Genomic DNA, 13,644 nt, shown 5'->3' with positions numbered 1-13,644 from the left:
TGTGAAGACAGCAATCTACTTTCACATTATCTCCAAACATTAACAGACAATAAATACATCACCACAGTGTATTGGGTTTGAATTTGGGATCCCAGCATCATGAGCAATATGCTCAAGTAGGAATGCCAAATTATTCAGCAGAACTTTACAAAAAGGACTGGACAGGGATTTGTGGGGGTTGCTTTATTTTTTCTTTATGTTTTGTATTAATTTGTTACTTCCGCCACCAAAGGTGGACGGAGATAATGTTTTCATTCCTGACTGTTTGTTTGTCTATCTGTCAGCAGGATAGCTCAAAACGTTATGGACGGATTCGGATGACATTTGGTGTAGATGTTGCGTGTGTGACAAGGACGGATTGATTGGATTTTGTTGAAGATCCAGATATGGATCCAGATACTAGAATTTTCTAAGTGATTCTTCACCATTGAGTGACAGGGCCAAATACGATACATAGCACAACATCTCAAAACGTTATGGATCGATTCGAATGAAACTTGGTGGACAGGTGTGTGTGTGTGTGTGTGTGTGTGTGTGTGTGTGTGTGTGTGTGTGTGTGTGTGTGTGTGTGTGTGTGTGTGTGTGTGTGTGTGTGTGTGTGTGTGTGTGACGAGGATGAATTGATTAGATATTGGTGGAGATCTGGATTTGGATCTGGATACTGCAAAAAAAAAATTCGTGATTTTTCACCATTGAGAGAAAATATCCCCATGGGGAACTGAGGATTATTTCTCCAACAGGCAAGGTGAAAATGAAGGATTAGGGGAAAGGTCCGTGGCCCCCTTCCTGAAGCAGTACAAAAATGGTGATCACAACTTAATTTAACGGCATTGTCCATATGTTTCATGAAGACTTTGCTCTGCTTTTGTCCGTCAGTTTCTGAGAAGATTTTAAAATATATTACCTGAATTTGAGGTGAAACCCCCCTTTTCAGCCTCTTATGGGGAGCGGATCCGGAATGGGAGCACAACCCCATGAGACCTTACTGTTCTGATGTATCGTACCAAATTTGGTCCATATCGGTCATGTAGTTTGTGAGGAGAATATGTGTTGGTGAATATGAGGGATTAGAGGAGGGAGGCTGTGGCCCCCATTCCAGGGGATATATGGCCATGGGAAGCACAACCTAAGATTAGGGCATGGTCCTGATGCCGTATGGCCGTTTTGGTCTGGTTCCGGTTGTGGGTTTCTGAGAAGATCTTTGAATAAATATCAATAATTTGGGCAAAACCCCCTTTAAATCTTTTTTTATCTGGGGTTTTACCACCTTTACAGCTGCCGGTGCTATTTGTGCTTGTGGACTAGCATCAGACAGTGGTGCGGTGGATTAAATCAACAGTTTGTGATGCGGTTGCTATTTGTGCTTGTGAACCGGCTTCAACCAGTGGTGTGGTGGAGTAAATCAACAGTTAGTGTTGTGCGGTCGTATAGTTGGTGATACAGATGCAAATGGTTTGTGTTATGTGAGTATATTGGCCACAAACGGGAAGGAATGCGGTGGAGAAGTAGGAATTCAGGGATGCACTGGAGAGGATGATGGGAATGGTTGAGCTGGATGTCATGCTGTGCATTGTGGGTGACTTTAATGCACGTGTGGGAATAGCACAGCTGGGTGAAGAGGAATGTGTTGATAAAATTTTTGGGGGAACGAGGAATAAACAGTGTCGAGAGCTGGTGTCACTGGTGGTGAGGAATGGGATGGCAATAACTCGTACTTTCTTTCAAAAGGAGAAAAGCCACAATATTGTTGTGGGTTTCAGAATCGGATTCGAGTAATGCACACAACATCCTGGTCCTCAGACAGTTATTTCCATGAATGCATGTTCAGAATACACCCATCCCCTTGTCTGGTGGGATTCTAACTCTTTGATGCATTGGAGAAGGATAGAGAACAGGTCCCCTTTCTTTCTTATGGGATAACCTTTTCCTCTTTCCGACACGTTCATGACGTATGATTTTACGTCAGTTTTCATTTCTGCATGAGCGATATTCACCGTTCGTGCACGCGATAATATATCCGTTAGCCCAACGGATTATCGTCTATTCCCTTTCCATCAAGACACATTGGCGTGGAAATACACGATTTATTTACACATTATATTTTGATTGTCATTTTCACATTGGACTTACACGACATTTGAGTCATTAAACACACCGCAAAGCTTTGCCTGAACAGTTCATTCTGACAGCCAAACATGGCTGTGGTCTCAGATCATTTACCTCAGGACCCACCTTTTACCATTGATGTTCAACAACCCGTTCGGCAGCTCTATGGATGCTGGCTGGCTCTTCCTTGTATCGGGCTGAACAAAGAAGTGGTGATTGCCCGTTGACGTTTTGTGAGCGCTTCATGTTTTTGCTCGGTTGTTCCGGCAAATGGCTGCTTTCTCTCTGGCATTTGTCGAGCACCCTAAACGTGGCATCATAAGCCAGGCCTGTGTTAATTGGGAATTGCATCTCGTTCGATGGTCAGGAGAGAATGACCATGACAATTGAGGGTTGGAGGTCGTGTGCAGCGATGCGCCAATAGGCAAGCTGGATTTGGCCGAAGTCGTGCTTCGGGCTCCGCCCACATTGGTCGCCTATAAAAAGGAGAGCAGGACTGCCTTGTGAGCAGTTGGTGGGAAATCCTGCTGGCAGTTGGTCAGAGATCCTGATTGGAGTTGGTGAGAAAAACTGATCACAGTTGGTGAGAGATCCTGCTGATGGTTGGTGACAGCTCCTGATGGGTGGGGACAGCAGCAACAGCAGTTGATGACAGTTGGACTGTTCCTGCTGGTTCTGCTCGATACCTGGCTCTTGGCATGGTTCTTTGCATTCCTGGTTCCTGGGGGTGATGACGTGACATCGATAGGTGTTCGAGCCTGTTTGTGGGTGGGGTGCATGGTGAGGTGGGGCGCTGACAGTGGAAACGAGCCAGTCTGTGGAGAGCTCATTTGGAGAGGGAGACCAAGACATGCTCACACATTTTGGTTTATTTTAGAAGACACACGACGACTTCTGCCTTGGGAAGTCGAAACCGGATTTCTTTTCTCTCTGAATAGTCTGATGGGTACTTGTGTCTTGTGTTTAATTGTTGAGTAAGGCGTAGTGCTAAACATCTGCTCTTTGTCCATTTTTCTATATATGCTGATTGAATTCTTTCATTGTTTGAGATTATTTTCTTGATTGAATATTTGATTTGAATTCATCCATTTAATCGACAAGGAAATAATATGTCCTTCAGTTTATTTATTTTTCTTCATAATAAATTCCTTGTTGATGTTTCAACCTGACCGTGATTGTCATTTCCTTCCGTTGATCAAGCATTGTCCGAACTTAGACGGGCTGGGTGATAATTCCCAAACTAATTAACCTGTCGTAGTTTGCGTGCATCAGTGAGAGCCTGGTGTTGGCGCAGTGGTTAGGGAAGCGGCTTGGGATCCAAAAGGTCCTGAGTTCAAGCCCCGTTGGGCCACTGAATTAATACACCAGGGGGTTGACTCAGCCTGTCATCCTTCCGAGGTCGGCGAAATGAGTACCAGTGCACTGGGCCAGTGTATACCCCGGTTAAAATAGGGGTACCATATCCCTGTGTCGTAAGAGGCGACCAGGGTTGCTTCAGGAAGGGCATCCAACATAAAACGTGCCAAATCACTATGCGGATCATACAGATGATCCGCTGTGGCGACCCCGAACGGGAGCAGCCGAAAGAAGAAGAAGAGTTTGCGTGCATCAGTGGTAAACACTCCACTGCATTCCTTAAAATCTAATCAAGATAAGATTGGTGCATCACTGAAGGCACGTTCCCCATTTAGGAGGTCACGTGACCTCGAGTTAGATGGTGGACACTGACTGGAACTCTTGGTTAATTGATTGGTGTTTGTGGTTGTTAAGCAACCCAACACACCACAAGGATAATTGTGAGTGGTGGCCCCAGGTCCGGTTCTTCCGAGGAGAAATGAGGATTAACCCCCTCATAATACACTCGGTTCTCATGGCCGTAACAATATTATCTACAGGATTGAACAGCATCGAACAGGTTTATATTTGGTGCTGGTAAGGAACTCCGCCGGATGTGGAGTTGCTGCACCTGTATGGGCAGAAGAAGAAAGCAGCAAGGAGAGCTGTGGATAAGGCGGAGAATGATATGGAAGAGGAGGTGTACAACAAGTTGGAAGAGGATGGCAGGAGAAAGATTATAAATAAATTAGCGTGTGACAGGGATGAAGGTGGTGAGGACATAAAGGGGGGGGGGGGCAGTGTGACCACTCCTTGGCTTTTTCCACAAGATCTTGGCTATTCGTTGTTCACCTTGGCGTCTTGGTTTTCTGTAGGTTTTCTTGGTGTGTAGGTTTTGTATTTTCATCGCTTTTCCGAAACCTTGTGAATTCTTGGCTTTTCTCATTGGCTCACCTTGGCATTTATGAAAATGAGGAGTGGTCACACTGGGGGGGGGGGTGATTAAGGATGGTGGTGGGAGGCAAGTTCAAGAGAGGGCTAAACTCGGTGTTTGCAGCTAAATCTTGTGTCCCAAACCCATCACTATCTCTACCCACTTTACCCAGTCGCACCCAACTGTCCCTGGACTCTGTATCCTTTTCTCCTGACAAGGTGGAGAGCTTGCTTTCAAACCTCGAGTCAGATTCTGCAACCGGTCCAGACGGCATCAGCCCACGTGTCCTCAAAGCCTGCTCTTCTGCTCTTGCTCACCCTCTCTCTGTTCTATTCACCCTCTCATTTTCCCAAGGTCATCTGCCATCTGCTTGGAAATCTGCTAACATCACTGCCCTGCATAAAAAAGGTGCAAAAACAGATCCCTGTAACTACAGACCAATCAGCCTTCTCCCAATCATCAGCAAGGTTATGGAATCCATCATTGCTTCAGACATGAAATCCTTCCTCTTCTCCAATGGCTTGATTTCCAATCATCAATTTGGTTTCAGACCAGGTCACTCTACCCTGGATATGCTGCTTCTGCTCTCCCATCAATGGATGGAGGTCCTCAATGCCAGACAGGAAATCCGAGCCGTATCCCTGGACATATCACGTGCTTTTGACACAGTCTGGCACCCTGCCCTACTCACCAAACTCTCTTCCCATGGTATTCAAGGCCATCTCCACTCATGGCTCGCAGACTTCCTCTCCTGTCGCAGTCAACGTGTGGCCCTAAATGGAGTTCTTTCATCCCCTCTTCCTGTGCAGGCTGGAGTTCCTCAAGGTAGCGTTCTGGGCCCTGTTCTTTTTCTGGTTTTCATCAATGATCTCTCGGACTCTCTGGAAAATCCTCTATTTCTCTTTGCCGATGACTCCACCCTCTGCCGTACCATCTGTCATCCCTCAGACCGGCAAGCAGCAGCTTCTTCGCTCACTGCAGATCTGGATAAAATCACAAACTGGTCCAACACGTGGAACATGTCTTTCAATCCACACAAATCTCACACTCTCACTATGTCTCTTCGAAAGGACCGTTTACAAAACCCCCCATCCACTTTCTCAACAATCCTCTGGAAGAAGTCTTTTCTTTCAAGCTTCTGGGTCTCACTATCTGCCATGACCTTTCCTGGGAAAGTCACATTTCCAACCTTGCCTCAAAAGCCAGTCGCCGACTGGGAATCCTCCGTCGTGCAAAGTCCTTCCTCGGCCCTCTTGAGCTCCTGACTACTTACAAAGCTTTTGCCCGTAGCCTGATGGAGTACTGCTCTCCCCTCTGGGCTGGTGCTCCTGCCTCCCACTTTTCTCGACTTCACGCTGTCGAAACCAGGGCTTTTAAGATCATTGGCATCTCCCGCAATGAAGCTGAGTCTTTGGGCCTCTCACTCAATCACCGCAGGTTGGTCGGTGGTCTTTCTGTCTTCTACCGACTCCTCTCCAGCCTTGCCCCCCCTGCTCTCTCTGCGATTTGTCCCAACCACATTTCCACAGGGCGCTCAAGGTCCGCCAACAACCCCCTTCTGGTAAAACTACCAAAATCACGAATCACTGCTCATCTTCACTCTTTCATTCCTCTTTTTCCCGCCTTTGGAATAAACTTCCTCACTCTATTCTTTCCCATTCTTCCCTCCAGGCTTTCAAAACAGCTGTTCACCACCACCTCTTATCTTCCCCCATCCAAATCCTCGATCTTTTCTACCCCCGATAATCCACCCAAGCCCACTTCCTTCAATTCTCCTGCTTTCCTTCCTGAAAGTCCCTGTAATGTCCATCTTCTCCTCGCCATGTTCCCCGTCCCATCCCCATCCCTCTCCCTTCCACAGTTCACCTGTGTCTGTTCCCCAATGTTTTGTCCCTTCCACTCCCACCCCTCTTGTCTCATGCCTCCTTGCTGTGAGTTGTGTGTTAGCTCTCATACGAGCCTCGACCAAGGTATACAAAAAAAAAAAAAAAAAAAAAAAAAAAAAAAAAAAAAAGACCGGAAGTATTGAGGGTGTGGGAAGGGTATTTCAAAGAGCTGTTGAACCGGGAAGGAAGCAACGGCGAGCTGGAGCTACCATCTTATGTGGAAGGGAACGTGGCTTTGGTGGAGATCACAGAGAAGGAAGTGTGGATGGTAATGAAGAAGGGAAGAGCGCCAGGTATTGATGAGGTGTGTACAGAGATTACAATTACAGTGGGAGAAGTTGGAGTCAGTTGGATGAAGAGGCTGTTGAATATATGTGTGAGAAAGGGTTCAATTCTGGAGGATAGGGTTACTTGTGCTGACATGGAAGGGGAAGGGGAAGGGCAATGCTCAAGATCCAGGAAAGTAAAGGGGAATTATGCTTTGAAGTCATGTTATGAAGGTGCTGGACAGGATTCTGGACAGAATGGTAAGAAGGAGTGTGGAGATGGAGATTGGAGAAGATCAGCAGGGGTTTAGAAAGTGAAGGGGGACGGCGGATGGGATGTTCGTGCTGAGGTATCTGGTGAAGAAGAGGTTGGAGGTACAAGGTGAGATGGAATTGGGATTTGTGGACGCTGAGAAGGCCTCCAACACTGTCCTGAGGGATGGTGATGGCGACACTGAGATGGACAGGAGCGCTGGAAGCAGAAGTTTGGTTGGTGGAATGGATGTACAAGGGAACAAAGGGAAGAGTTTTGGTTGGTTGTGGGATGTTTGAGGAGTTCAGCATGAACATCAGTTTGAGGCAGGGAAGCACTGTCAGCCCACTCGTGTTGATCATGGTGATGGAACTGGGAAGCAGGAAGGTGAGCCTGAGGGATAGTATGGGGATGATGCTGCATGCAGATGATCCGGCTGTTGTGGTAGAGAGTTGGCAGGAAATGCAGGAAGTACTGAGCGGAAGGAGGAATTTGGGACGCATGGGCTGAAGATGAGTATGGGAAAGACTGAAATGATGTGGGTCAGGCAGCAGAGAAAAGAAATTAATGTCAGGTTAGAGGGGAAGGAGATCAGACAGAGAAATTGGTTTGAGTATCTGGGAGGAACTCCGAGGCATAGGCGTGGAGGAGGATTCACGTTGGTACAAATGCGTGAAGAAGGGTGGAGTGAGGAATCTTAGACAGAAAGATATCAAGAAAATTGAATGGGAAGGTTCTGATGTTGTGTGCAATGCTGGCCTACCTTTATGGTCTGGAGACAGTGGCACTGACAGAGACAACTACAGACGCTGCAGGTTTGTGAGAACAAGTGGATCAGGATGATTGTGGGAGTGAAGAGGGTGGATAGAAGGAGGATGGGTGAACTGTGGGAGGAGATTGGTGTGCAGATGAGTTTGACGGGGAGATTGGTGAAATGCCATCTGAGATGGGCTGGACATTGGTGCGGATGGGGGAAGAGAGAATGGAAAAGAGAGCAGATAGGTTGAGGGAGCAAGGTAGTATGAAAACAGGTAGACTGTGGTTGAGATGGGAGGGTTGTGTGAGGAGGGATATCCATAAGGTGGGGGTGCTTGGAGAGTGTTGGCTGAGGACAGAGGGAGGTGGAGGAGTATCGTGGTCAAGGCAGGGCAGAAGCTTGGTGCCATCAGAGCTCACCCTTTATAATAGTCTCGGCGATGGGTGCAAAATACAGCTAGAATTGCTCTCACACACACACACACACACACACACACACACACACACACACACACACACACACACACACACACACACACACACACACACACACACACACACACACACACACACACACACACACACACACACTCAAAGGCCATTTTCCCCGCTAAAGCAGGGGTTAGCCTTGCGGGCCCCATGACAATCTTCTCCACTTTACCCTGTTTTCTGCATCTCCCCTTCTTAATCCCCTTGCCCACATTTCCTCTTCCACCACATTTAGCCAAGTTTTTCTCGGTCTTCCCCGTCCTCTACTTCCGACTACACTCGTTTCCAACACTCCTCTCACCCAGTCACTTTCATCCTTCCTCAACACATGACCCAACCATCTCAACCTGTTTCTCTTCACAACCTCCATCACAGACTCTATTCCCATCATCTTCCGCAGGTCATCATTTGTCTTCCTCTCTCTCAACGATACTCCACACATCCACCGAACCATTCGCATTTCCACCCTTTCCAGCCTTTGTTGCTGCTCCATGTTCAGTACCCATGTCTCACTCCCATAAATCATCGTACTCCTCACACATGTAGCATACACCTTTCCCTTCAGCTTCAACGACACTCCCCTCTTCGTCAGCACGCCACTCAGTTCCCGAAACTTCTTCCATGCACGTCTCACTCGAGCAACCGTCGAAGAGTCTGATCCACCTTCTCCATTCAGCATGTCTCCGAGATAGCAAAATGTTTTCACCCCTTCCAGCTTCACACCATCTCCAAGATCCAACTCAACAATTCCTTCATCTGCTGCTCCCTCGATGCACACCTTACACTTGAATGTAGCTGCCACACTGGTTAATGACCCTCTCACCCCACTACATTTTCGATGAACCCATTCAGCACACATTGTACACTGAATGGAGTTCACTCCGACACCCTTCCTGCACACAGCACACGGCCACTTCCCAGTCCTTTCCACCTCACCACATGCTTTACCACTTGCCATCACCTTCGTCTTTCCGATATTCACCTTCAAACCTTTTGCCTCCATACATTCCTTCCACTTGATCATCTTCTCCTTTAGTCCATCCGTACTCTCTGCAATCAACACCAGATCATCTGCATACAGCAGCTCCCACAGTAAAACCCTCCTTTACCCTCCGAGCCAGCACCTCCATCACAACTACAAATAGAAGTGGACTTAGTACCGACCCCTGGTGCACTCCTACCCTCACCTCAAACTCACCACTGTTCCCATCCTTCGTCCTTACAGCTGTGCGTGCTCTCTCGTACATGGCCATCACTACTCTGATCAACCATTCCTCCACTCATAACTTCCTCAATGCCCATGTCATAACTTCGCGTGGGACCCTATCAAATGCTTTCTCCAGATCAAGAAACCCAAAAAACATCTTCTTCCTCTTCTCCATGTACTTCTCCTGCAACTTCCTTACAATAAAAATTGCATCTGTCGTTCCTCTTCCTGGCATAAATCCAAACTGCATTTCGTCAATCTTTACCTTCTTCCTTATCCTCTTCTCCAACACCCTTTCCAATACCTTCATTCCATGCTCCAATAACTTTATTGCTCTATAGGAGCCACAGTCCAGAGGGGTCACCTTTCCCCTTGTACAGAGGGACGAGGGTACTCAGTTCCCAATCCACTGGAATGCAGCCTTCTTTCACCACCAGATTACAGATCTCTGTCATTCTCTTCACACCCCAACTTCCCGCTGCCTTCAACATATCTCCCACAACTCCCGTCGGCCCTCCTGCTTTTCTACTCTTCATTGCTCTTATAGCTTCCTCAACTTCCTTCTCAGTTATCTTCTCTGCTGGTCCTAAAACCGGGTTACTCTCGATGTTTCTATCCCATTCATTTTCTACATTCAACAGCCTTTCCATATATCTCTTCCATCTTCCTTTAATTCCATCTGAGTCCACAACAATTTGTCCCACTTCATCCTTCAAGCAACTCACCCCTGTCACATCAAATCTCTCTCTCGTTATCTGCTTTGCGATCCTGAATACCGCTCTCTTACCCTCCTCCGAATCCAAGCGTTCTCCAAACATTTTCCTATGGGCCTCCTGCGCCTTTGCAACCTCTTTCTTTGCAGCCTTCTTGGCTTCCTTATAACTTTCATGTGCAGCCTCTTCTTCCACCGTATCCTTTGCCTTTTGCCATTCCTTGAACTTCTTCCTCTTCTCTTCAATCGTCTTTCCAACTTTATCATCCCACCACCATGTTTCCGAGTGCCTCGGTGGTCCTTTTGTCCATCCACATACCTCACCAACGGCTCCCAATAGACTATCTTTCATTGACATCCAACCACTTTCAAGCTCAACCACATCATCTTCAACCATACTCAGCCTCTCTCTTAATGCTTCCTTCACTGTCGCCTCTTTCAACCTCCACACCTTCATCCTCGGTTGGTACTTCACCCGCCGAATTCTCCGCGCACCTTTCACCCTTATATTGCAGACAACCAGGTGGTGCTGCGAAACAGTCTCCTCCCCTGGGATCACCTTTGTGTCCCGGAGGTTTCCCCTATCTCGCTGACGCACCATCAGGTAGTCAATGGTTGTTGTCAACCCAACTGACGTGTATGTAATAAGCTTATTATTCGCTTTCTGGAATTGAGTATTACAGAGCAACAAATCAGCTCCATCAGCACACTCCAAGATCCTTTCACCTTCTCCATTTCTCACACCATATCCATAACCCCCATGGACTCCCTCAAAACCGTCTGGACTCCTTCCCACATGTCCATTCAAGTCTCCTCCAACCACAACAACTTCCTCATCTTTCAATTGCTCAGTAAGTGATAAAAGCATGAGACTTGGCACAATTATTCTTCAACCCATCCTGATTATTTTCAAGGGTGGAGCCATTGAATACAGCATGTTCCTTAGCAACGGTTGCTAGGTGACAAATTTACCCTAGCAATGGGCTTTTTAAGTCTATTTACTACATTCGGAAAGGTTGGTGCTATGTTACAGAACATCAGAACTATCAGTAGACATGTTTTAAAGACAATTAGTGTCATCAGAAAACAAAACAACACAATAATTAGTGTCACCACAAAACAAATTAGCATTTGTTTTGTTGCTAGGTAATGGATAAACAATACCAACTGTATATGTATATATTTATCCTCTATTTGTGATGTTGATGCTTCTTCGGGCACCTTTTGAGCTCGGAAGTTGATATTTGGACACGACAGTAAACCTAGTTTATATATCTCAGCCAATCGTCATCGCTGATGCACTTTCTATCAGTTCATTGTTCAGAAGTTTAAACAACTCTTGAAGCCTTCTGCAGTGAACAATTGCTCCAGAGTAATGTTAGCATAAGGAGTAAAATTTTAGATATTAAAATACATTGATTGTTTTGAAAAATTAGTATGCAGACATCCTATATACTAGTTGCTAAGAAAAATATGTTGCCTAGCAACTGAAATTAAGCCTTGTGTTGACAATTGCTCCAAATTGATGTTTATATGAAAATTGAAGTTGTAGATATTAAAATACATCATAATCATTTAATAAAATTGGTCCACAGTCATCCGATGTGCTGGTTGCTAAGGAAAATATGTTGCCTAGCGACCGTTGCTATGCTATATGCAGTTCACATTGGCTCCACCCCTGAAAACGTTTAGAATGTTGTGTTGAACATTTGTGCAAAGTTTCCTGCTTTTATCACAATCTGAACAATTTTTTCACCCCTCGCCTTGACTATAAAGGGAAGAGGAGGAGAAGAAGCAGAAGATGGTGGTTGAATCTGGATGGAGAGCACAACCCCATGATACCTTGCTGTCCTGATGCATCATACCATATTTGGTACATATCAGTTGGGTAGTTGGGGAGTTTAGTTGGGTAGTCTAACCCTAACCGCTTCAACAGGGGGACCATGGCCCCTTCCCTCTAATCCCCCATTTTCACCCCACCTGTTGTGGAAATAACAGTCAGTCTCCCAAGGGGATATTTTAAAATCCAGAGTTCAGACATTCATAACTTTAAAAGCCAAATTGTTTGAGCTCTATAAATAAACCAAATCAAAAAGAAACTGCCGATACCCTCATAATTACTGAAAAAACAATTAATTCATTTTCAGCTTTGATCTTTGTGCATTTGACACAATAAGACTTTTTAAACACAGGTATCAACGCTCATGGAAGAGCAAAATGACATGGAATGGATCAACAGACAGAAATGATGGTGCAAAGGTGTTAAACGATGTGAAAAAAGGTTGGAGGTGAGCATTGAGTTTTATCTCGAGGAAGGTAACAAGGAAGGGGTTTTTGTCAGAACACATGAGACCGGGAGGGGAAGAAGTTGGTTCAGAGGTAAGAGGGCACATGGAACAAGACCAGAATGGAACCAGTAAACTAAAACACCCTGCAATAACACCAATGTACCTCCTCTGAATAAGCAGACCCTGAAACACAGCTTCCTGATGCAGTTTTCAAATGATACGGAGGGCCTTCAATTTCAGGTTCTCAAAGGGACAACATGGGAAGCATCAATACCAGTCCACAGTCGGGAGCTACATTCCTTGACACTTTGGATGAAGGCTTTTACCATTATAAGCTGAGAATGGTGGAGGAAGGACTTGGCTTGCAGATAATTCTGAAGCGAAAGCAAGCTTGGAGATATGATTTACCCAAGAAAGATTACAGCTGATAGTGAAGCCCAGGAATTCCAGAAACTGCACCTCTTCTAAAGACTTACCATAAAATAGATTAGGGGATTTGTCTGGAAATTTTACAGTGGAGCAAAGTGAGAATAGGGTCTTCCATACATTGAAATACATGAGATACTATAGATGGCATGTTGCTTCTTTTCGCCAGATAGGCAAACAAGGATGCTGCCACAGCCAGCCTAATGGAGAGGTGCAGAACTATCTTGCACAAAGTCGTTTGCAAAGTGATACAATGGCTGATTCAGTACCAAAGACATGTTGTTGATGCATATAAAGAACAGGTTTGGTTCCATTCCACTCCACTTCCGGCAAGATGACCCCAAGCTGTGGAATCGTCACGCTCCGAGCCCCATGATATGAATCGCCCCGCACCAAACTCCGCGACATGAATTGCCTTGCACCGATCTCCAGGACCGTGCCCCGGCGACCGGCCGAGGGTGGCGTCAGCCCGGCATGCCCACCCGGGCATCCCCAGCTAGCGCCTGTCAATGTGCCTGCTCTGTGATGCGCCACGTGGCCCGAGCTGCACAACATGCCCCTGCCTGATTGTGGCTTTGCCGGCCGGAGAGACGAGGAGCCGTCCGCCGTCCGTGTGGAACACCCGCGTCCACCAGCGAGGACCGACGGTAAAGTGTTTGGGTAAACCCGTGCACAGACCAGAACAAGATGTGTGCCATCGATGCCCTGGTCTGTACGATAATAAGGTGTCACGAGCTAAGCACGGGTCCACCTTCGAGCACGTTCCGTACAGTGCACGCAGATCCGCCATTAAGCACGTGGCCAGCACGCGCGTTCGCCAGATATTGGGTCATTTGCTTCTGTGCTGTGAAAACCAACATCAGTGCAGCGTCTTTAAGAGATATTCGTTCGTATGCCTTTTCAATGCAACCAACAATCTCATCCCATATCATTGGAAACGTCAGACGGTCATCTCGAGCTGCTTGCGGCAGAAGTTTGTGGGTGGG

General features: G+C 46.5%; 1 protein-coding gene across 3 annotated transcripts in view; it reads left to right on the top strand.

Moving 5' to 3' along the window:
• The window catches only part of LOC147020315 (phosphatase and actin regulator 1-like), a 124,254-nt gene that overhangs the window by 86,293 nt on the left and 24,317 nt on the right, over positions 1-13,644 (top strand). The window lies entirely within an intron of this gene.

This window comes from Eptatretus burgeri, chromosome 9 (assembly GCF_056783735.1).
Source record: "Eptatretus burgeri isolate ZD-2024b chromosome 9, Ebu_testis_v1, whole genome shotgun sequence".
NCBI classification, from domain to species: domain Eukaryota; kingdom Metazoa; phylum Chordata; class Myxini; order Myxiniformes; family Myxinidae; genus Eptatretus; species Eptatretus burgeri.
This window is presented reverse-complemented; position numbering and strand designations above follow the sequence as displayed.